The 21,986-nt window shown below is 36.8% G+C and overlaps 1 protein-coding gene and 1 pseudogene across 2 annotated transcripts in view; one reads left to right on the top strand and one right to left on the bottom strand.

Moving 5' to 3' along the window:
* NRG1 (neuregulin 1) overlaps positions 1-21,986 on the top strand; it is a 1,094,991-nt gene that overhangs the window by 307,330 nt on the left and 765,675 nt on the right. The gene's annotated exons all lie outside the window — the stretch shown is intronic.
* Positions 17,977-19,532, bottom strand: LOC113924436 (annotated as a pseudogene).

Raw genomic sequence — 21,986 nt, 5'->3', positions numbered from 1 at the left:
AAGAGTTCCACTTTGGAAATTTTACATTTGAGATGTCCAAGAGACATCTAAGTGAAAGATTTCAAGTATCCGTTGTAGATAAAAGTCTAGGAAAGATTTAGACATTTTGAAGTCTTGAGCACATATGTGATACATAAATTTCTGGGGATACACAGTAAGATGAACCAGGATCAAACTTTTGAGGAACTCTAATTTTAAAGATAAGGTATGGTACAAGACAAAGTCAAACTGTGAAGGAACGTCAGTGATGTGGAGGTGAATCTAGAGAAAGTGGAGTTGTCAAAGAGAAGAGGATTTTGTAAGCAGAGGGAGTGGGTGGCTGACTTGAGCACTGCTGGCTGAGAAGTCAGTAGGGAAAGCACGTTTACTGACAGGGCTCACATCACAATTATTGCATCATTCAAGGATCTTGAAGTACTTTTCTTCACTGATCTTTGACGATTCTGGTTGTCTTACTTTACTCCATTTCATGAGCAGCCTGTGTTTGCTGTGTGTGCTATGATAATGAGACAGAATGATGTTCAAAGAGTAACTGAAGGGATGTATTTAAACATGGGGTAGGACTTCTAGTTAAACATCAAACTGTAAAGTCTCTTGATTTCTGCAGATATATGTTAGATTTCAGTAATTGGTTTGTGACTTCCTAGTTTCTAGTGAAGGAGAAAGAAGACTGAACTAAGAATCAGAGACTTGGTTTGAAATTCCAGTTTCTTTGGTTACTGGTTGCTCAAACCTGGGCACATTACTTAACCACCCTTGAGCCCCAGTTTCCTTATCTGAAATGGTAAAGATCTGACCTACCTGACAGATTTGTTGTAAAGGTTAAACTGACATGGCTTGAGCCATATAAGAGTCACTCAACGAATGGCATTTTATTTTTATTATCAGTAGTGTATTGGGTGTAAGCACAGGGCCAAATGCAATCATGTAGAGAAAAGTACTTCTTTAACCGTTAAACACTACAAATAAAATGTGCTAATGTGTTTATGATTTATAACTCTTTTTCATCAGCTTTTTAATTTTAGATGCACAACCTTACTTTTTGGTACAGATCTATTTACTATCTAGCAGTTGTGGGCGAGCTGGTGGGTAGCCAGGAAAGATGACAGCTAGCAGAGCTTAGGCAGAGGAGCAGATCCAAGTGCAGGTGGCTGTTGGTATGGAAGACGAGGCGGCAGCTGCTCTGGGGATAAAATCCAGGAGAGGACTAGGCAGGGTGAGGGAACATCCACAGGCAAAGGAGGGGTGACCTGTCTCAGAGAAGTTGGACATGCTTTGCAGCAGGATGACTCAGAAAAGCCCGCAGAGCTTTAGAAATGTTCATTTCTTGGTTTGGAACATGGGCGAAAGACTAGAACGAGGTTTGCCTGTTATTTGGGAGATGTTCTTTGTAAGAGAAGAAGAAAGAGAAAAAAAGAGATTCCAAATGTTTCAATGGGCATTGTGTAGTTCTCTCTCCTGCCTCCTCCTCTGTATTCCCCTTCCAGAAAGGAAAACAATTATCCATGAAACTGAAAAGCCTGCATTTTTGTCATGCCTGCTAGAGGGATGCCACCACTTAAATCTAGTTTCCATTATCTTAACTGTGCTTTTTAAGCCTCACATGTGCTGATATTTATTTTTCTTTTTAAAATATTTCTGGTTTATGTTTCCATAGGTTATATGAAACTTGCATTTTTGCTATTGTAGTATTTTGATGATAGGTGGTTAACTAGATTTAGCCACCATTTATTGAACACTTAAAATTAATCTCTAAAATAGCTCTATTCAGGCATTTTATTATTTAATTTCATACCAACTCTTTTGGAAGTGGGTATTATTCCTTTTTTGCTAATTGGGGCACTGAGATTTAAGGAGACTGGTTAACTTTCCCAGTTTCCTACAGTTAGAGTGGGATAAAACCATGATTTCAACCTAGGTGGGTCTTTCTTTGAAGCCTTTGCATGAGCCACTGTGGAATAAAACAATCTCTATTCCTTAGAAAGATCATTGCATCCATCTTCTATGTTGTATTTATAACAGAACAGGTGCTCACTGCTCTCTTTACTGAGGTATTTTTTTTCAGACTAGGAGGAAGGGATGGGAAGTACATTTACTGGCTACTCACCATCTGCCATATTACTTTGTATTCTCATGATCTTTAGAAAAAAATCCAAAATGGGTATTTTTTCCCTATTTTTCTTGGAGGGGATGGTTAGTTTCTTGAGGGAACTACTTAGAGAAGTTGAGTAGTTTGCCTAAGTTCAGCATGTTTATTTACTTTTCATCCAACATTTATACATATCTAGCAATTTCTGGAAGTCAGCCCATCCAGCATTACAAAGAAGAATAAGATATGGTCTTTGTTCTTAAGGGCCTCAAAACTTACTGAAGAAGACAAACACATAAACAGACAATTAAAATAATTTATCAGTAGGAATATAGGAGTATGTTCAACACTGCATGTGGTCACCTGGGGGACCATAAGCCAACCTGAAAAGAATCAAAGAAAGCAGGTTTCCTTCCTACTCGGGCTTTTCTCCTTTCGAAACTTAATTTCCTCCCCTCATTGTACCATGGTGCCTTCTAGATTTAGTGTAGTCTACATACTGAAAGATTCTGAGAGGTTGTCAGAAACCCAGATTGCACCGGAAATTAGGTTCAGTTTTTAAAACCACCCATTAACCATCAGGAACACCATTGTCATTTTCTTTTATTTATTTATTTTTTTAATTATATACACTTTATTGCATGTAAATTATATCTCAATATACCTGTTGAAACAGTTTAAATTACAAAAACAAAAACTTTCATACCCTGAAATTCAATAAGAATTTTTTATATTTTCCAAAAAGTTCAACCATATGTTTTTGCAAGCTCAAAGTAGGCAATGAATTATTTCTTTGGATATGAAAATGAATTTATCTATGTTTATCTTTCTTTTTTTTTAATTTTATTTTGTTATGTTATTTGGGTTTCCATTTTCCTTGAGTTCCAAAGCTACACTGGGTTGGAAGATAAGGTGTTTTCTTTAGCAAAGGTTGAAGAGCAAACAAGGAAATCCATCAAGACCCAGCAGTATGTGAGAACAGCCTACTAACTGGAATTCTGACTAAAACCTCTCTCCTTCCATTTCTAAGCATGATTTTTTTTTGGCCAAAGGGGGTATGACCTCTAGCACCTTGAATTTTCTCCCCAAATGGGAATCTTATTTAAAGTGGACATCCTTCTTGGGGATTTTTCTTTCTCTTTTCTGATGTTTAGATGTTGTTACTTGTAGGTAGCAAACTCTTTTATGACTTTCTAGCCACTGTTTCTCAGATATAATTAAATTCTTCTTAATATGCAAAGCTCCAGTAAACACTCTTAGCATTACTATATGTCACTTTTTCACTCTCTCAGTTTTACACAAGTTTTACTCTTTAAAATCCCATGCAGTTTTCGGATTCACACTAAAAAACATTACATTTCCAAATAAAGAGATTTTCTGATGAGTATTTTAAAGACGACTGCTACTTAATTTTTCAATGTTTGAGTGGATGTATATGTCATTTTTGAAAGTTACTAGATGCAGCAACCTGCGTCATGCCAGATATGAGTTATCTAGTCTCCGCTGGATTTTGTCTCTCTGTCCATTGTAGATCATCTCGTGGTACACAGTGTATGTGAGTGGTAAATTCTTGAGGCTTTGGCAGCACTGAGAGAGAGATTTTAAGGGACTCGAACATAGTGTTGAGTTCACATTCACGAAAATATTAACAGATAATAAAATAACTTAATTGAAATAAGACCAATTTATTCCAATCTGGGTGTTCATCATTTCATCAAATAATTTTTTCTCAAGGTTTTGGGGGTATATGTCATCTTTTTATTGAAGGACTAGTGTCTCAGAGCTTTCTTTTCTAATGCAGGTCAATTATTTGGCTAAAACCTGGTCAGAATTTCAGCATAATGAAATATATTTAGTTGCTTGTCTGATGATGGTTTCTTTTTAGCATTGCTTACTTTTTCCAATGGTATCAACTATAAAATTTCCACAATTTCCAGTTATCTATATATTAATAATGTCAAAACAATTTCTTTAAATATTTTCCATAATTTATTGAATTTCCAAAGCAGTTTTATTCAGATTGTTCCTTCTATGAAGTTGCTTACAGTTGCTTAGAAATTGAGAGCATTATATTTTTTAAATTATTGCTAGAGAGTTGTAATATCTGTCATTCATCTGGAGGCTAGTGGTTCAAAAACTCTGCTTTTAGTTAATTTTAATTAAAAACATTTGTATTCAAAATACTGCTCAATACCCAAATAATTGCTTACATTGTCTATAGTTATTTTTGCTAAGGGCAAAATAGCTAAGACCATAAATTACGATGGCAGGCACATGGTTTGCTGACAGAACTGTATAAAATATTGTTTTCATCTTCATGTCAGCTCTGGTACATTCATCTCTACGTTAATTCCTCGGGGAATCTTGTGTAAGTTATAGTTTTGAAAACATCCCCCTCACATTGAGCTCTGTCAGCTTACCTTTTCCTTACTGACCATATTATTCCTCTGAAAGAACAGATAGAAATTGAGAGTTATGTCTTAGCTACACTTGGGTAAGCAGTGCCAAAATAGTTACAGAGAATCTAAATATTAATAGCCATGAACCATTTTAGTTTAAATTGGATATTTCACAGTCTTACACCTGCAATATTGCAAGGTAGTTGTAAAAAGTACACAGAATTCATCTCTATAAATATATGCTCATTTTATATCTTTTACAAGCTGTTTCATAGATTCCTGATCCAAAAAGGCCATTAGTACCAATGACATGATTGATAGAATAGGTTATAGTGTTTAGCAGCTCATTGGAGATGGCATATTTTGCCAGTTTAATTTACACATTTCTTAATATTTATATTATGCACATATTTCTAAGATTATGGGTTTTGATCTTGCCTTAATACCCCTTTCTCTTGTAAAATAGAATTTCTTTTTAGGAAACATATTAAATAGTGAAGATGTTTTCAATAAGAATTTTTAAAATGACTGGTCTTCTCCACCAAACATATTTCTGAAATTGGAACTTTATTTTTGCTTACTTCCAGCACATTTCACGGGGAATAGAAGTGTCCAAGAAAACAGTAAGGTATTAATTGATTATTAATTTTCTTCTAACAGTTTTGATATCTCCCAAATGGAAAATATTCCAGGAGATAGAAAATACTAGAACAGTTTGTCTGTAATGTCTACAAGCATATTCTCATAGAAAATTGAATAATAGGTCCAGTACCATTTAGTCTATTTTTTCATTTTTCTCTAAATATTTATTATGTTATTTGAAGAAGCACATAGGATCCAGTTGTAGTTTCTTTGAGTATTCATTTTATTTAGATTCTCCAACCAAATAAAATGAAGGAAGAGGGAAGGGGTTGTCCTCTTGTTGTTTGGGTTTTTTTTTTTCATTTTTTCTACAATTTTGTATTAAAATATTAGATCCAAGAGAAGTCAACAGTCTTTAGTACGAGATTCTATATTTTGAAAATGTGCATGCGTTTGTGTATTTTAAAACAGTGACAAGTTATTTATGTATTCATAGGAAATACTGCTCCAAATAGATTTTAAGGAGGCAGCTCTCAAAATTTGACACATTACAGAAACTTACCCGATTAGTAATATCAAAATATTTCAGAAGATACATGGATGATTTAGTGCTAATCTGGTTTCACACTTCAGTTCACAGTGCTGTCTGGACAACATTGAACACTATCATGGTACAAGTCATACTGCTTCTTACCTCAGGACACGAGAGATGAGCGAGATAGTTCTTGTTCTCAGTGAGCTTATGATTCAGTAGAAGAAACAAGATAGATATATGAGCCCATGAAATACAAGGTGGGATCGGGCAATGTCTTATAAGCAGTACTAAGTGCCATGGAATAGAGAAGAAAAAATATTAAATGTAATTTGAAGTTGAGAACTTTTTGGGTATGCATTTTACATAAAATGCATATAAAAAAACTAAATGCAGATACGTGGACATTCTTTATCTCATGCCCCCTGCTAGAATGGGGAAGACTAGTTGGGTTTATTAAATACATGTGCTTAGTTGTTCTTAAGTTAAATAGGCTTTTATTAAAGTTAACCCAACAAAATATTTCAATAATCAAATACATGGGAAATAGTGTAGAGATGATGTTGAATTTTTTTTAAAAAAGGAACTTGACATGATGTATTTCATTTTTATATTGCTTAGTGAAGATTTGAAGAATTGTGTTGCACTGTTAGCAGTCTTTCAAAGTACGTCAATATTTTGAAGTACTGTCACTGATTGGAACTACCTTTGTGCTTTAAATTTTTAAAAATTGTATATGCGTATGTCCTAAATAAAAGTATTTTAGGTTGAATGTTTTAATTCTGAAAGAATATGTTGATAGATATTTTATAGAAATAAGTAATCATTATTAATGAATGCATGGTATGTTTCATTCAGTAGTATCCAAATCCAAAACACATGGAGTTGTCTGGCATTGCTCTGGTGCCAAAAATCATGATGTGACTCTGATGTAACCTGGTTTGTCCTGAATGACTCCACAAATAGTTCTGCAGACTTGCTCAGAGCCCATCTGGCTCCTGAGAAGCCTTCTGTCACTATGGCTATGATCCCAGATTCTGGAGACAGACTGCCTGAGTTCAAATCCAGGCTCCTCTACTCACTGTTTTTATGACCTTGGGCAAGTTGCTTTGCCTGTTTCTATCTATACAATGCTAAACGTCATATTGCCTATCTCATAAGGTTATTGTGAGGATATTCTAGATAATACAGGTAAAAATGAGCTGTTACAGTGTTTGGTAAGTAGGAAGGACTCAATTATTGACTATTTAAAAATAAAGTATATATAGATATAGATAGGCATAAATATCAGGTACCTGAAAGCTTTCTTCCCATAATGGTGCAAAAGCTTTTCTCAGGTTTTTTATACATTGTAAAAGTATATGACGTTTTGGTCCTTGCTAAGCTTACAGGATAATTTTTTAAGGAATTATTGGGAAATCAAACTATGTGGGATTTTCTGGTATAAAATTATATAACACCTTCCCACTGAGGCATATGACAGTGATTCCTAATTACCCATTACTAAATATTGCTTTTCTATTATATATAAAATACATGAATTCTAAAAATATGGAGGCATGTCTAATTTAAGCACACATCTCACCATTTCCTGAAAGTCACCACAATGTAATGCCTAACAAACCATATTTGCCCAGCTTATAATGTCTGTCACCCAGAGTGATGTGTATGGTCAGCTGTGTTCTCCACTCTTAGCCTCAGTGATTGGTGCCAGCTCATTGAAGTACTCCAGCTGCCTCTTAAACCCATCCTATAGGATCCCAAGGAGGTTCTTTTTCATGATCACACACAGGGAAGACAAGAACCTTAGGCAATAGAAATTGCTTGCTTATATTTATTTTCATACACACAAAAAAGGTCTTGGTTATTTTTATTTGGGCAACAGGAAGACCATGCTAGGTAGACCCTTGACATCATAAACAATCCTTCCTTCTGACCTCTGCATAGATCAGCAGACTGTGATCTCTGCAGAATATAGGATTAATTGCACCAAGAAAGAACATCTCTGAAATCTAAAATGTAGGCTTGGTCATTAGTTCATTTTGCATGCTGTGAAAGCTATATTTGGCATCATTAACAGCTGCTTGCATGAAGTGTTCAGCACTAAAATATGATTGGTGAACACTCAGAATTTTATTTCGTGGTATTGCCTGCAATTATGGAGATGTTGATAGATCAATTTCCATCTCATCTAAATCCTAAACTAAGAAATAAAGTGGTCTATAATATGCATGCCCCTTCTATTTGAGACTTTGCTAATTTTCTTGGTTTTTGATTTTTTTATTCTGAGGGCAAAGAAGTCTTATAGTTGATGTTTCCCTGAATACACATCATGATCACTTACCATCTTCTAAGTGCTTCAAGCAGCAATCTTGTTTTAGAATATTTCCACTAAAATACAGTCCCCAGAATTTCAGTGCTGATTAGAAAAAAAACATTCTAATGACCTCTTGACAGTATCTAACTAAATCAGGGGCAGGTGAACCTGGCAGAATGGGAATAGGAAGCTTGTTTCCAAAATGTTAACTTATAATTACTTTGTTATTGCTGTGGTTGTTAATAATGGTGGTCATGGTGGTCGATAAGCAGAGTGAATCGGTATGGTGTATGAGTAAGTTAACAGCCATTGGTATGCTAAATGATTAATAGCCAGCCCTCAAAAAAATAAATAAAAAGGAAAGAAAGAAAAAAAAAAATTCTGGCTTGTAGCATTTGCCATGGTATAAATACTCTCACAATGACTGTTTTCATGCTACCAACATGATGTCATTGAATTTGTGGTTGGAAAAAGATGCACACATAGAAGTCTTACTTGATTTTCTGCTCAGTGGGCTATATTGTTAAATAGTTTTTATTTACCTCTCTTTCACCATAGGAATAGATAGTATGGTGCAATGCATGCATAAAGTTATCGATATGTGTCCTTGTTAGAATAAAAGCTAAGACCTCTGGACTTTCTGATGTATGCCTTTGACCAATATCTGGAAATAATAACCCAGAAAAACATTGAGGAAAGAGATGGTGGGTTGTGCTGTTAGGTAGCTAACTGGACTAGGCAGGAGTACAGAGATGACGTTCTAATCCAGACTGCTAATAATTATCTAGAAGATTTTGGACAGTTCACTCAGTAGTTCAACATTCATCAAACCAATTTAAATACCTGCTAAGTGCCAGGTATTGGAAGATGAGAAGGTAATGAGCACTGGGTGATGTATGGAAGTGTCGAATCACTCTATTGTACAGCTGAAACTAATGTAACGCTGTATGTTAACTAACTGGAATTAAAATAAAAACTTTAAAAAAAGGTAAACAGGTAGATAGATATTCTGTCTTAAAAGAGCTTGTAGCTTAGTGGCAGAGAGAAAAACAGTAATAATAACAGAGTGATATAAAGGCCTACATAGAGCTGAGGAAACATAGAGGAGGGAAAAGTAACCTGATCTTGCAGAGTCCTGGAAGGTTTCTGAGAAAATATGATTGTGTGCTGAATGTGGGAGAATATGTAGAAAGTAGACTGTATTTCCTAATTTCTGCCTTTTATTCCCATGATTTGTTCTTTCCATAATTGGAATCCTGTATCTCCCACTCCCCTTCACCCATTTTGCCCATCCTTCCATCCCCAATCCCCCGGCAACAATCAGTGCATTCTCTGTATTACAGGTCTCATTCTGCTTTCTGTTTATTTATTCATCTGTTTTTTAGATTCCATATATGAGTGAAATCATATGGTATCTGTCTTTCTCAGTCTGACTTATTTCACTTAGTATAAAACCCTCTAGGTCCTTCTATGTTGTCACAGATGGCAAGATCTCATCCTTTTTATGGTTGTGTAATATTCCATTGTATACCACATCTTCTTTATCCATTCCTCTATCAGTGAACATTTAGGTTGCTTCCTTATCTTGGCTATTGTAAATAATGCTGAAAACATGTTAGTTTTAATTTGGGGTTTTAATTTATCCATTTTGTTCAAATTGTCAATTTTATTGACATAAATTTATTTCTTGTATTATCGTTTTGACACCAGTGGGATCACTATTTATGTCCCTTTTGTTTTTACACCTGATACTGACCATTTGTGCTATAATTTTTTTCTTAGTCAGGCTTGTGAGATGTTTATTAAATACAGCAGTCTTTTCTGAGAATTAATTGTTGGCTTTATTTTCCTTTTATTGGTTTATGCTCTGTTCTTTATTTTTTTCTCTTTTTTCCTTTTTTTCAGTTTGATTTTCCATTCTTTTTCAAACTTCTTGTGTTGGAAGCTTAGATTATTGATACTCAGTCTTCCTCCTTTTCTAATATATGCATATAATGCTATACATATATTGTGCATATATATATTTACATATGTATATATTCACACACACACACACACTATATCTTCCTTGTCCATTCATCTACCAATGGACACTTGGGTGGCTTCCATATCGTGGCTATTGTAAATAATGCCAAAGTAAACATAGAGGTACATGTATCTTTCCAAATTAGTGTTTCTGTTTTCTTTGGGTAAATACCAGTAGTGGTATTTACTACTGCCCATGTTTTAATTGGGTTGCTTGGTTTCTTTTGGTTTTGAGTTGTATCAATTTTTTAAATATTTTGGATATTAATTCTTTATCCAAGATTCATTTGCAAATATCTTCTCCCATTCACTAGGTTGCCTTTTTGTTTTGTTGATGGTTTCCTTTGCTGTGCAAAAGCTTTTATTTTAGTGTAGCTCCAATAGCTTAATTTTGCTTTTTTTCACTTGCCTGGAAAGACATGTTCTAAATATATTGCTAAGGCTGATATGTAAGAGATTACTGCTCTTGTTTTCTTTTAGTTTTATGGTTTCAGGTCTCACATTTAGAAGTTTGATCCATTTTTAGTTTATTTTTGTGTATGGTGTAAAAAAGTGGTCCAGTTCCAGTTTTTTGCATGTAACTGTCCTGTTTTCCCAATACCATTTATTGAGAAGACTGTCTTTTCCCCATTATATCTTTGCCTCCTCTGCCTTGGATAAATTGACCATATAAGTGTGGGTTTATTTCTGGGCTCTCTATACTGTTCCATTGTTCGAAGTGTCAATTTTTGTGCCAGTACCATACTGTTTTGATTATTACAGCTTTGTAGTATTTCTTGGAATGTAGGATTGGGATACTTCCAGCTTTATTCTTCTTTCTCAAGATAGCCATAGATGTAGAAAAAGCATTTGATTACATTTGTTCATAATAAAAACTCTCAACAAAGTGGGTTTAGAGGGGACATACCTCAACATAATAAAGACCATATATAGCTAACCTCATGCTCAAAGGTGAAAAACTGAAAGCTTTTCCTCTAAGATCAGGAGCAAGGCAAGGTTGTCAACTCACAGCACTCTTAATTCAGTATAGTAATGGAAGTTCTAGCTGCGCAGTCAGACAAGAAAAGGAAATAAAAGGCATTCAGATTGGTAAAGAAGAAGCAAAACTGTCACTATCGATGACATAATACTATATAAAGAAAATCCTAAAAAGTCCACCAAAAAAACTTAGAACTAATAAATGAATTCAGTACAGTTGCAGGATACAAAATTAATATACAGAAATCTGTTGTATTCCTAAACACTGATAATGAAGTAGCAGAAAGAAAATTTAGAAAACATCCCCATTTACAATTGCACCAAAAAGAATAAAATACCTAGGAATAAATTTAACCAAGGGAGTGAAAGATCTGTACTCTGAAAACTCTAAGGCACATGGACACAAACAAATGGAAAGACATTCCATGCTCATGGGCTGGAAGAATTAATATTGTTAAAATGTCCATATTACCCCAAACAATTTATAGATTCAGGGCAATCCCTATCAAAATACCAATAGCATTTTTCATAGCACTAGAACAAATAATTCTAAAATTTGTATGGAACCACAAAAGACATCAGCAGTTATTTATTTTAACGTTTGTATATAATTGCTATATTTAAGCCTCCTGATATGTTCATTTCTACGGTCTTTTCTTCTGGTTTTCAGAGATTTGCTCTTGTCTCTTGTGTGGTTGGTAATTTTGGATTGGGTATCAGACATTGTGTATAAAAATATTTTTATGGCTGTGGATGGTAACATATTTTCCCAGAAAGGATTGTCTTTTCTTCTGGAAGGTACTGAAATAGGAAGAGATTAGCTTGATCCAAAAAGGAACTGAAATGACTCAAAGTTGCATTTCAGTCTTTATAAGAGTTTGCTCTTTTTGGTTTCCCCTTTCTTTTAGGATACAGCCCTTCAGAGTCTTGACTGAAAGACTGGGTGTTTTTCCTTATGGGTCCCAAACTCCCAATTTTTGTCTCCCAGTCCATGATACTGCTGAAAGCTCTGAGCCACAGTTTTCTGCTCAGCCTCTTTGCCATATATTGCTTATGAATAGACAGTTGTCTCAAGTGAAATGCATTTCTCTTCTTTCCAGATCTTGATCCCTCAAGTTCTAGCTGCCTTAGTCATTCTCCAATGCCTTCAAACATTTTCCCTCCTCCAGCATTTATTATTGTTGCTGGAAATATTAGTATGATACAAGCAACTCTATTATAACTGAAATTAGAAATACTGCCATTGAAAGATTTTAAACGTTGGAATGGTATCTGATTTGCATGTGAGAATGATATTCCTGACCATCAGTAACCTCATCTTTACAACAAAGGATTTTGATAAAAAGTGTTCTCTAAGGCCCTTTTCAACCCCAATATTTTGCAAGTCTTGAGAGTATTAGTAGATGTCATTCCATTATTTCAAGCTGTAGAAAGCCCCACGGCTTTTATTATTAATTACTTAAAGTTAGAAAAGAGCAGGCTCTAGGGAAAATGACCAATAAGCCTTTCATCTTTGGTGTCTTCTTGTGTGGCTTCTTTACTACACTTCTAAGTTCCAGGTGCATCCTCTTGTTTCTGAGTCCTAGAATTCTAGGCACCCAGAGTATTTTTCAGTAGCCTGACCACTCTTTCCTCATGTGGTGGTATGACATTCCACACCCTCTTCTAAAGTGTTTTTACTCTAGCTCAGCATTGTTAGTTCAAGACCCAAGTTTGGTGTAGGGCTCCCTTAAAAAAAAAAAAGTGTTTTTACTCTTGAATTAAGTTCCACTGCGCTCCTTGCCTTTTACCAACACACATTTAAAAAACTCCTATTCCCTCAGTATGATTGTTTAATTAAGCATATTAACTCTAAATAATAGAAGTTCCTATTTAATGTTACATTCCCATAGCAAAGAGTGTTCATTTTACAGACGTAGCAATATTTGATTGTGTGACAAAAAGCAGAGCAGGATTTCAGACTCTACTGAAGAGGAGTATTTGCATAAGGGGCTTTCTTGGTATTTGTTAAATTCCACTTCAAAGTTTTATTGGCTACTCTGCAGACATTTAAACTTGGTTCTGGGTGTGAGACAAAGTAAGGGATGTTGTAAAGAACTTGGGAAATAAAGCAAAGTTTATTTTATCTCTCAATTAAAATGGAATTCTCAATTAAAATGATTTTTTTTTTTTTACTTAGAGTGAATACTCTCCCATTTGAGAAGTTTTTAGAAGCTCATTATAATGCAAACAATATGGTTAACTTTTAAAATTTTTATTTTTATGTATTTTTCTACATAGTGGGGATCATTCATTATTTGAATATTGCCTTAAAATTTCTACTTAAATTATACGCATGTTTTTCATGTTGTAACTCTTGGTAAGCATTATTTTATGTGTGTGTGTGTGTGCATGTGTGTGTGTGTGTGTGTGTGTGTGTGTGTATATGACATTTTGTTATGGTACCTGTTCTTTCTAGGGTGGATGTTTATTTAATTGTTTCCTTATTGTTGGACTTATTTTCTATAATAAATAACATTCTTTGCAGAAAATATTTTTAAGACATGGTTATAAATTGCAAAACTAAGACATTTAACTTCCTGTTATCCTATCACTACTCTTGATAGGCACCTAAATTTTTCTTTACTACATTTTATTCCCTTCTTCCTTCTTATTTCCAAAAACTGAATATATGTCTTATTATACATATATCATTCCTTCACCACTCCTACCTGTTGATCTTCTCATTTTTATTTATAGGCTTGTCAGGTATGGAAGATAGTCATCTCACACAACCCACATCTCTCTTTTGACCTGATCATAAATATTTCACTTATATCTTCCCCAGCAAAGCATCTCTCTAGGATTTACTCTCTTGTTCTCTATAGTCAGTAGGCCTTCACCATGCTGTAGCTGGCTAGGACTGATTGCCTTCCAGGTTCATTAGGACATGTGTGTAGACTGGAAAATTAACTAGTGAGTTCAAGGTGAAAATTCTTGGCCAGTATGGGGCCTGTGAACAGGATTCTTTTGAGTTTGATTAGTTACACAAGATTCCTAATATCATAGTCAAAGACATACCATTACTACTGAATATGCAAGTAGTAGCTCTAGTCAACTGGTTAATTTTTAGCTAAAGAGTTAAAAGACAAAGATACACTTTAACTTATGTTTTTTTGTTACCTATTGAAGAGTTTAAAAGATATTTGCTGACAGTGTTAATGAAATTTCTTTGATTTTGACAGGCTGTGAGCTTATTGAGGTCTAGAAACCCCAGCAAGTGGTACAGTTTCCAGCACCTACTAGATAAGTTTTCATTGACTAGCATTCCATGTGCAATATAATCATATGGCAAAATATTTCACAGTGATTTTTAAATGTTCATTACTTCTTCATTTGTTTACCTCAATTAACCACATTCAGTGATTTTGTGATTGTTACTTTCTAAACAACTTCATTGAGGAGTTACAAATAGCTATTCTAAACCCTTTAGAGTCTGGGATCAGTAGATGTTAGTTAAGTGGATAAAGTTATTTTGATGTTTTGAGGCAGAACAACTGTTATCTGTTTTGGAGCCAACATACTGTATGGCCTTTTATAATTCCCTCAATTTTCTGAAATTTATGTTTTCTTCAGTGTATAGCAATAGTAGCTTAAAACCACCACTGGCTTTTTTCAAGGCATCTTGCTGGCTAATTTTATAAAATTTGAACCACAATAGATATGAATGAAGAATCATTTGTGGCAATGCTCTTTTCCAAATGTTCCTTTGCTTTAAATGCCATATCTGAATATTAAATTGTTTCTCCAGATGTTATGGGTTCATATTTCCTTCTGGCAAATTTAATTTTTGGTTCCTGCCTATGTTTCTCGGGATTTGTATTATTTTTCTGTCTTAGGTAAGGTTTTTATAAATGTTACATGTTTTAGAGTTTGGATTCCATTCACATAGAGGATATTTCCAACGTACTTTTGCTCATCCACTTCCTCTCTTGAGAATGGGGGAACAAAGTTAGCTCTCTCTCCCATTCTCTGATAGGGAGAGGGCTACTATGGTTTTTTTCCCTCCTAATATATTGAGCATGCTGACCCCCTCACCTAAACCTTAGGTCAAAGGGAAAAGCAGTGGTTGTTTTTAATTGGATGATTGCTACCATATGCTTCTCTTTTGGTGAGATCCAAAGAAAGAAAGAATGGCCCCTCCAAAAAAATAGGACTGAAAAAGGGCCTGTGGAGCATGTAATGAAGGTCCAGCCTTTGACCTTTGATGACAGGCATGTCATAATGTGAGTTTTAGCTCTTTCACCTACTAATGGTGTAATCTCAAGTGAGCCATTTAATTCATCAGGGACTCAGGTTTCTAACCTGTGAAATTATTTTGATCATTATTTTTATGATGGATAAGAGTAAGTAGCTTATTACTTTGTTGTAAAAATCACTTGTGATAATTGTTCTAAAGTGCTTGGAGTGGTGCCTGGCACATATTATTATGCACATAATGAATATTAGCTAAAAAATATTAACGTGATAAAATACCCCAAGAGTGAAAGAACAAATGCTCTGCTTCAGTTAATAAAGGATTAAACCACTTGTAAGTCCAGGATTCTTAATGACTTATCTCAGAAATTTGCTCTGGAGAAATGGGCTCTGTCTCTACCACAGAACTGAGGAGATGTTCTATCATTGGTGTCTGAGGGTAGCCTAACTTAGAGTCCTGTCACCTGCTCAGTTGCTCTTGTGAAAGCTTAGGTTCTCAGTGTAACTACTGTATCACATTTAATGACTGTGTACCATAAACCTTTCTCACCAAGGGGCATTTCTCTAAAAGCAAGCCCAGAAGATGGAGATGGTGGCTAGAGCCCAGGGCGAGCTTCAGCAATCCGTTCACCAAAGGAGATGTAGCATGTATACCTGTAGCTGAATGGGTCATGGAGCTAAATAGACAACTGAAAAGGAGAACTTGCATCCTTCCACCCCCTTTTACCTCTTGCTTTCTTTAGGGACAGTCTTTTGGTAACTAATTTTATCTGTTCATTAAAGTTTAGCAATCATGACAAGTGTTACAAATCAGTGTTATTTCACTGTAAGCAGTCCTTGATCTTGGATCCTTTCAGTCTGTATCATTTAACACATTTTACTTTTAGAGAGACTTGGAAGCACACATTTCAGGCAAGTATCTGAGGCATTTTATGGATTTATAGAGCCAGCTACCTGACAGTGTTGTTAAAAGGAGAAGCAACACTGTTGGATGATGCAGGTACAGAACCAAGCCAAGTAGTTGGTTAAATTGTTCTTGTGGTCTTCCTTTGAGATCACCTTATTCTGGGATCCTAAGAGAGTTGAAATGTTTCTATTTTGATGTATTTCTCTGAAGATCACTTTAAAAAATCTTCAGGAGTGACATTTATTAGTCTTGTATTTTCTCTGGTCTTAACTTGAAAACTTTTGCTCATCAAATGAGAGTACTTTGAGAGAATATTTTCTATAGAAATTTTGTATTTTGCTCCATTAAAATCCTCATTTTTCACATTAAAGTGTATGCTCAGATAAAACAAACCTCATGGAGAATACATGATCTTAGGATCACACTATCTCATTGCCAGGCTGAGATTTGCATTTATCTGAAAATTTGAGTGTTGAATCTTCTTAGCTTTGAAGTTACTCTGGATGCTCCGGGGGGGTGGGGGAGAGAAAGAGAGAGAGAGAGAGAGAGAGAGAGGGAGAGAATGTGTGTGTGTGAGAGTCAGTAACTCTGAATTACTTGTTTAAATATTCTACTTCCATAAACGTATGCTTTAGAAGGCAGCTGCCTTTTATGCAAAATACATTTTCACATATAACCTTGCTTTTTGAAATTGTTTTCTTTTTTTATTCAAAGAATTTACAAAATCATTTTGTGGTTTGAAAAGTGGTTTTGGTTTTATATAAAATTTTATATGTTTAAAAATTAGCTAATAAGCAGTGACTTACTTTAACAAGTAAAAAGCTTTATTTTCTAGGACCATTCAACAATTTAGTTTGCTTATGACAATCCACTTTTCTTTGTTAAAAGATAATATTTAACATTTATATAGATCTCACAGTAGTGCTTTATGGATGTTAACTCATTTGATCCTCACAATAACCCTGTGGGGTATTACAATCCCCATTTGAGAGATGAAGAAACTGAGATACTGTAAATTGTCTAAGGTCACACAGCTGAAAAAGTGTAGGAACTAAGATTCAAAACAATATAGTTCTAGTCTCTGTGTTCTTAAATGCTAGAATAAGACTTATTTATAACTGATATAATGTAACTGGTCTAAACATTAATAATATTGGTTTTATATTCCACTTACATATAGTTTTTATCATATGTAGTTAGTAGTTGTTGCTATGTAAAATATACTTGGAGTTAATAGAAACCTTGTGTATTTCTGGTTTTTGTTACTTAACACCAGCAACAGAATCTGACTGCCTCAAAGTGCCTATAACAGGAAGAATACAGTCATGAGCCTCAGTGTATGCAGCTAAGTCTGGTCACAACTAGAATACATCTCATGTATATTTTATAAACTACAGAGTTACAGTTGCCACAACCAGAAACTTACTCACATATTTATACTTTTATACATATATATGTGGATGTCTCTGTGTGTGTATAAATACCATCTAATAAGCTGATAATTTATACTTTAAATTAGACATTAGAATTTTAACAAACCTTTTTTTTCTTACATATGTATTAAGTTGCAAAGTTAATGTGTGTTCCGTGCTCTCATATGGCTTAACCTTGTTTATGAGCAAGGGACGTAATTATTACAAATACTTATAGACTAGAGAGAAGGAAAGAGAGAGATCTTTACTTGCTACTATACAAATTTTATTGTAATAGAAATTGTCTTTCCACACCCAAAACAGTTGATTATTACCCAAGGAAAAGGTACCCACATTTCACCCCTGTGGTAGCTACTATTTAATGAACCTTTTTTTTTTTTTTTGAGAGGAAGACCACTTTTATTGCCCCTCCTGGACCGACGCCCAGTGTGGGCGGGGCAGGAGGGGTTACAACCTGCTCTGGACAATAAAGGTGCCCTCAGCGGATGTGGGCCATGTCGCCCAGAAAGGGCGTCTTCATGCAGCCGGTGCAGAGCTGACCATCCAGAGCGGCGCCTCATGCTGTAGGGAAATGCGGCGCAGGTAGAAGGTGAAGTCACACGGTAGTTGAGCAGACAGCTCAGTCCTGCAGCTCCTTCATCCAGGCCGCCAACACCTGCTGCGATTTGGCGTCCTGGTACGTCTGCATGCGCTCCAGCAGCCCTGTGAGCGCCTGCTGCCACGTCAGCGAGTGCATGTACTGCTCCATGTTAATGATGCGGATCTCGCGCTCTAGCTCGGGGATGATGGCCCCCGTTCGCCAGCCGTGCCACAGCATGAGGTCCGCCAGGTCACTGTACAGGTGGTCTCTGAAGTAGAGCACGCGGGGTCTATGCCATTCTGTCAGGCGCAGGAAGTCATACAGGTTTCCCTGCAGATAGATTTTGCCCTTCTCTGGGCAGGTGATGCGGTCCCAGTGCAGGGAGCCCTTTTCATCGAGTTTTCTGAAAGGCTTGCACTGGCCAGTGAAGAAGCTGGATTTGTCTGCCTGGACGATGACCACGTCGAAGAGCTGACGCCAGTCGGGACCCACCATGTGCCACATCCCCTTGTCCACGAAGCTGAAAGGGCTGTTGGTGAAGAGGAACAGCTGCTTCCCATGTGCCACCAGGTGGCTCAGGACAGCGAACGTCTCGTCCCCTCTCAGGATGTATTTCTCCATATCCCGCTCGATCCACTGGTACATGAGGCCCTTCACGTGCACGTCTCGAATGGCATCCGTCACATCCTTGTAGAGGAGCTCCTGGTCAAACTCCAGGCTGTGCCCCAGGAAGTGGTCTACCACACAGGACAGCAGGGCCATCTCTGGCAGCGAGAAGATGTCCATGAACTGCTTGATGGAGGGACCCTTGCCATAGAAGCTGCTCACCTGGTACAGTGGGATGTGCTGGGTGCCCCCATATAAATCGATCACCTCCTCGTCAGGCACAGGCTGGAGGCCCCTGGAGGCCGTCCCCAGCTGCACGTAATGGAAGGCGTCGATCTTCATCAGAAGGCTCTTCTGAATGTCGTAGTGGAGGCGTCAGATGGCAAAGCTGGGGTCATAGTCATACTTCCGGATCCCCTCTGGGTACTTGTAGTGCTCAATCAGGATGTCACGGGCAGCCCTGAAGATCTCGGGGTGCAGCGTGTCTGCAAACTGGGCCAGCGTGTAGTCGTAGTCGAAGCCGTAGACTTCGACGTGATCACGCAGGCTGATCTCGTTGTTGGCGTCCTGAACCGCTGGGTTCAGGATACTACAGACCTTGGGGGGGCAAGATGTCGTGCACCAGTCTCCACATGTCCTGGTAACGAGCCCACAGGTGCGTGCTGAGCTTGGCGCCACCAGCAGGCACCAGGGGCGGGCGCGGAGCGCAGGGCACCCGGGCAGTGGGCGCCAGGACCCGGGGGGCCGCAGCCAGGGCAGGAGGGCGAGGACAAGGAGGCTCGCTGCCCCTCGTGGCCCCTGCAGGGCAGCCAGCACCGAGCGGCCGCCCGCAACCCCGCATCCGCCATGCCAGCTGCGCGCCGCCCGCGCAGCCCTCGGCCCATCGGCCAGTCCGCTGCCCTCCGACTGCCTTTAACGAACCTTTTACATGTGAGGATATATGAACTACTCTCTTTCTCTCCTATCTATCTGTCATCTATTATCTATCACTTTTTTCAGTTCTTATATTTAAACTTCATGATGGCAAGGGTTTCATTAGTTTTGTTCACTGATGTATCAAGCCTTTAAAATGGCTCCTAGTACATGTTGGCACTCAGAATATGCTTTCAGAATTGAATAGAATTGTCTATTATAAGGTATTTCTCTTTATCTTCAATATGACAAAAGAGAAAAGTGAGGCTCAGAGAACATGAGTAATTGACCCAGTGTCGCCTGGTTAAGTGACAGAAGCAAGAGTGCAGCCTCTTTTCAACTGGCTCTGGTCCATACTCATCATACGTGATGCTGTGTCTAAGGAGTCTCTCAGCACATTGGAGGGGAGCATCATCTGGGGTCCTTCAGACCGCAGGTATTCCTGGTCTTTCACAGGTGTAAAGTCCTAGCTGAATTCAGAGTTTGTTTTTGTTTTTTATGTTGAACAGTTGTGTGAGCATCCATGAGAGCTTGGACTGTTGGATTACACTATACTTCATAAGACATTTTGCTTAGTTCTTTGAAGCCTTCCTTCTACTCTTTAAATTAAGAGGAGAATATGGCCTAGCCTTTGGGAGGTGGGGATGATAACATAGGGGGACATAGAATAAGTAGCAGTAAACAATGAAATGGCAAAGTGGTTGGAGAAATGGGTTTCAGGAGATTGAAAGGCAACAGTCAGGAGTTCCAAAGGAAGTAGGAGAAACTAATAATACAAGAAATGTGTAAGAGTTTTAATTTGTTATAGGTGAAATTTAATTTATGATAGAATATTTTCCTCTATAGGGAAAAGGCAATGACGAAAAATTTTTTTAAATGTTTTGTTACTCATATTTAAGTATCAGGTATATTGTAGTACCCAATAATGTTTATTGATTTAAACTAAATAACCACCATGTTCTAAAAACTTTAACAAATACATGAAACTCTTTAGTGGACTAAAACCTAAAAAATAGGTATAACCTATTTTGTAAGTTTTTTATTTTAACATATTTTATGATTTCACAGTTGAGAGGCTTCTTAGAAATTGGTCTATAGCCGAGTATAAGCTTTCAGGTTTATGTTCCCTTTTGCAAGCACCACGATTTTTAGTAATCTTTGAGTATTTCTGATCTTTTCAATTAACTTAGAATATTTGCATTTAAATCTCCATTGTCTTGATTCAGGAAGAGCTAGCAACACATCCCAAAAGGCAACCAGATTTGAACAACCATGTAATACATTTCTGATTTACATAAGTATGTTCCACCTCAGAAAAGTTATCTAAATGACAAAACTCACTCATTTTTATTTTAATGCCCTAAAGGATAGCCCAGATAAATGGGAACTGAATTTGAAGCCTGAGTAATAACACATTTTAGGATGAGAACAGCCATCATTGCTAGTTTTGAGTGTTCATCATGTGGAGAGTACGGTTTTAGGCACTTTAACAAGACACTAATTATCTTTCAGGCTGTTGGATAAATACAAATAAGCATGTAAAACTAGATCACCAGGCTCATGAATTGAAATGGATGTAAATGGACCCCAGTGTGGAAATCTGAATTATAATGAGAGTGGACCCATCTAGGTCAACATCTTTACTTGTCATCTTGTCCACTCACCTTTTTCTGCTGGAAGAAGAAAAAGAAAATGGGCCAAAACGGATATATGTAATGCTAGGAACTTTGCTCTGTTGGTTGGATTAAACAGAATTGAAATGGGTTAGCTACAGAACATGTAATGGAAGGGGTGCAATTTTTAATAACATTTAAAGGGAAAAGGGAAAAGGAAAAAAGACACTTTTACATTGCAGAATACATAAGAGGCCTTTTAGATGTTAGGGATGACGTGAAAATCCAGAGGTTAAAAACATGGCAAGAAATACTGGACCACAAATAGGTTTATCTAAATTGAAAAAAAATGAAACAGAGGTATCTGGCGAGGAAACAAGACAAATAAGATTATTTAGTGAGGAAATGAAGAAGGGGTCCATGGGATGGTGGTGAGATTAACACATGTTACCCAGTTCACCCTTTTCATAGTATGTATAAACAGAGTCAAACAGTTTATTCAGGTAACTGGATTCCACTGAAATGTGTGATCATTTTTCTGGCTGACTGTGAAATGAAGGGATGTACAATTGGATTAGAACCTTCATGAGAAGACATTCATAAGGAAGCAACGAGAGCTTTTCCAATTGCCTATTGCTCCAAGTTCATATAGTATTCTTACCTTAATATCCTCATGATTTGGTTTCAATCCCCTCGCATTCTCCAGGGAGGCTGTTTTTACCAATATTCCGTCTAAGATATGCTCGATATGCTCACACCTCTTTATCAAAATGATAG

This window comes from Zalophus californianus, chromosome 2 (assembly GCF_009762305.2).
Source record: "Zalophus californianus isolate mZalCal1 chromosome 2, mZalCal1.pri.v2, whole genome shotgun sequence".
Taxonomy (NCBI): Eukaryota; Metazoa; Chordata; class Mammalia; order Carnivora; family Otariidae; genus Zalophus; species Zalophus californianus.
This window is presented reverse-complemented; position numbering and strand designations above follow the sequence as displayed.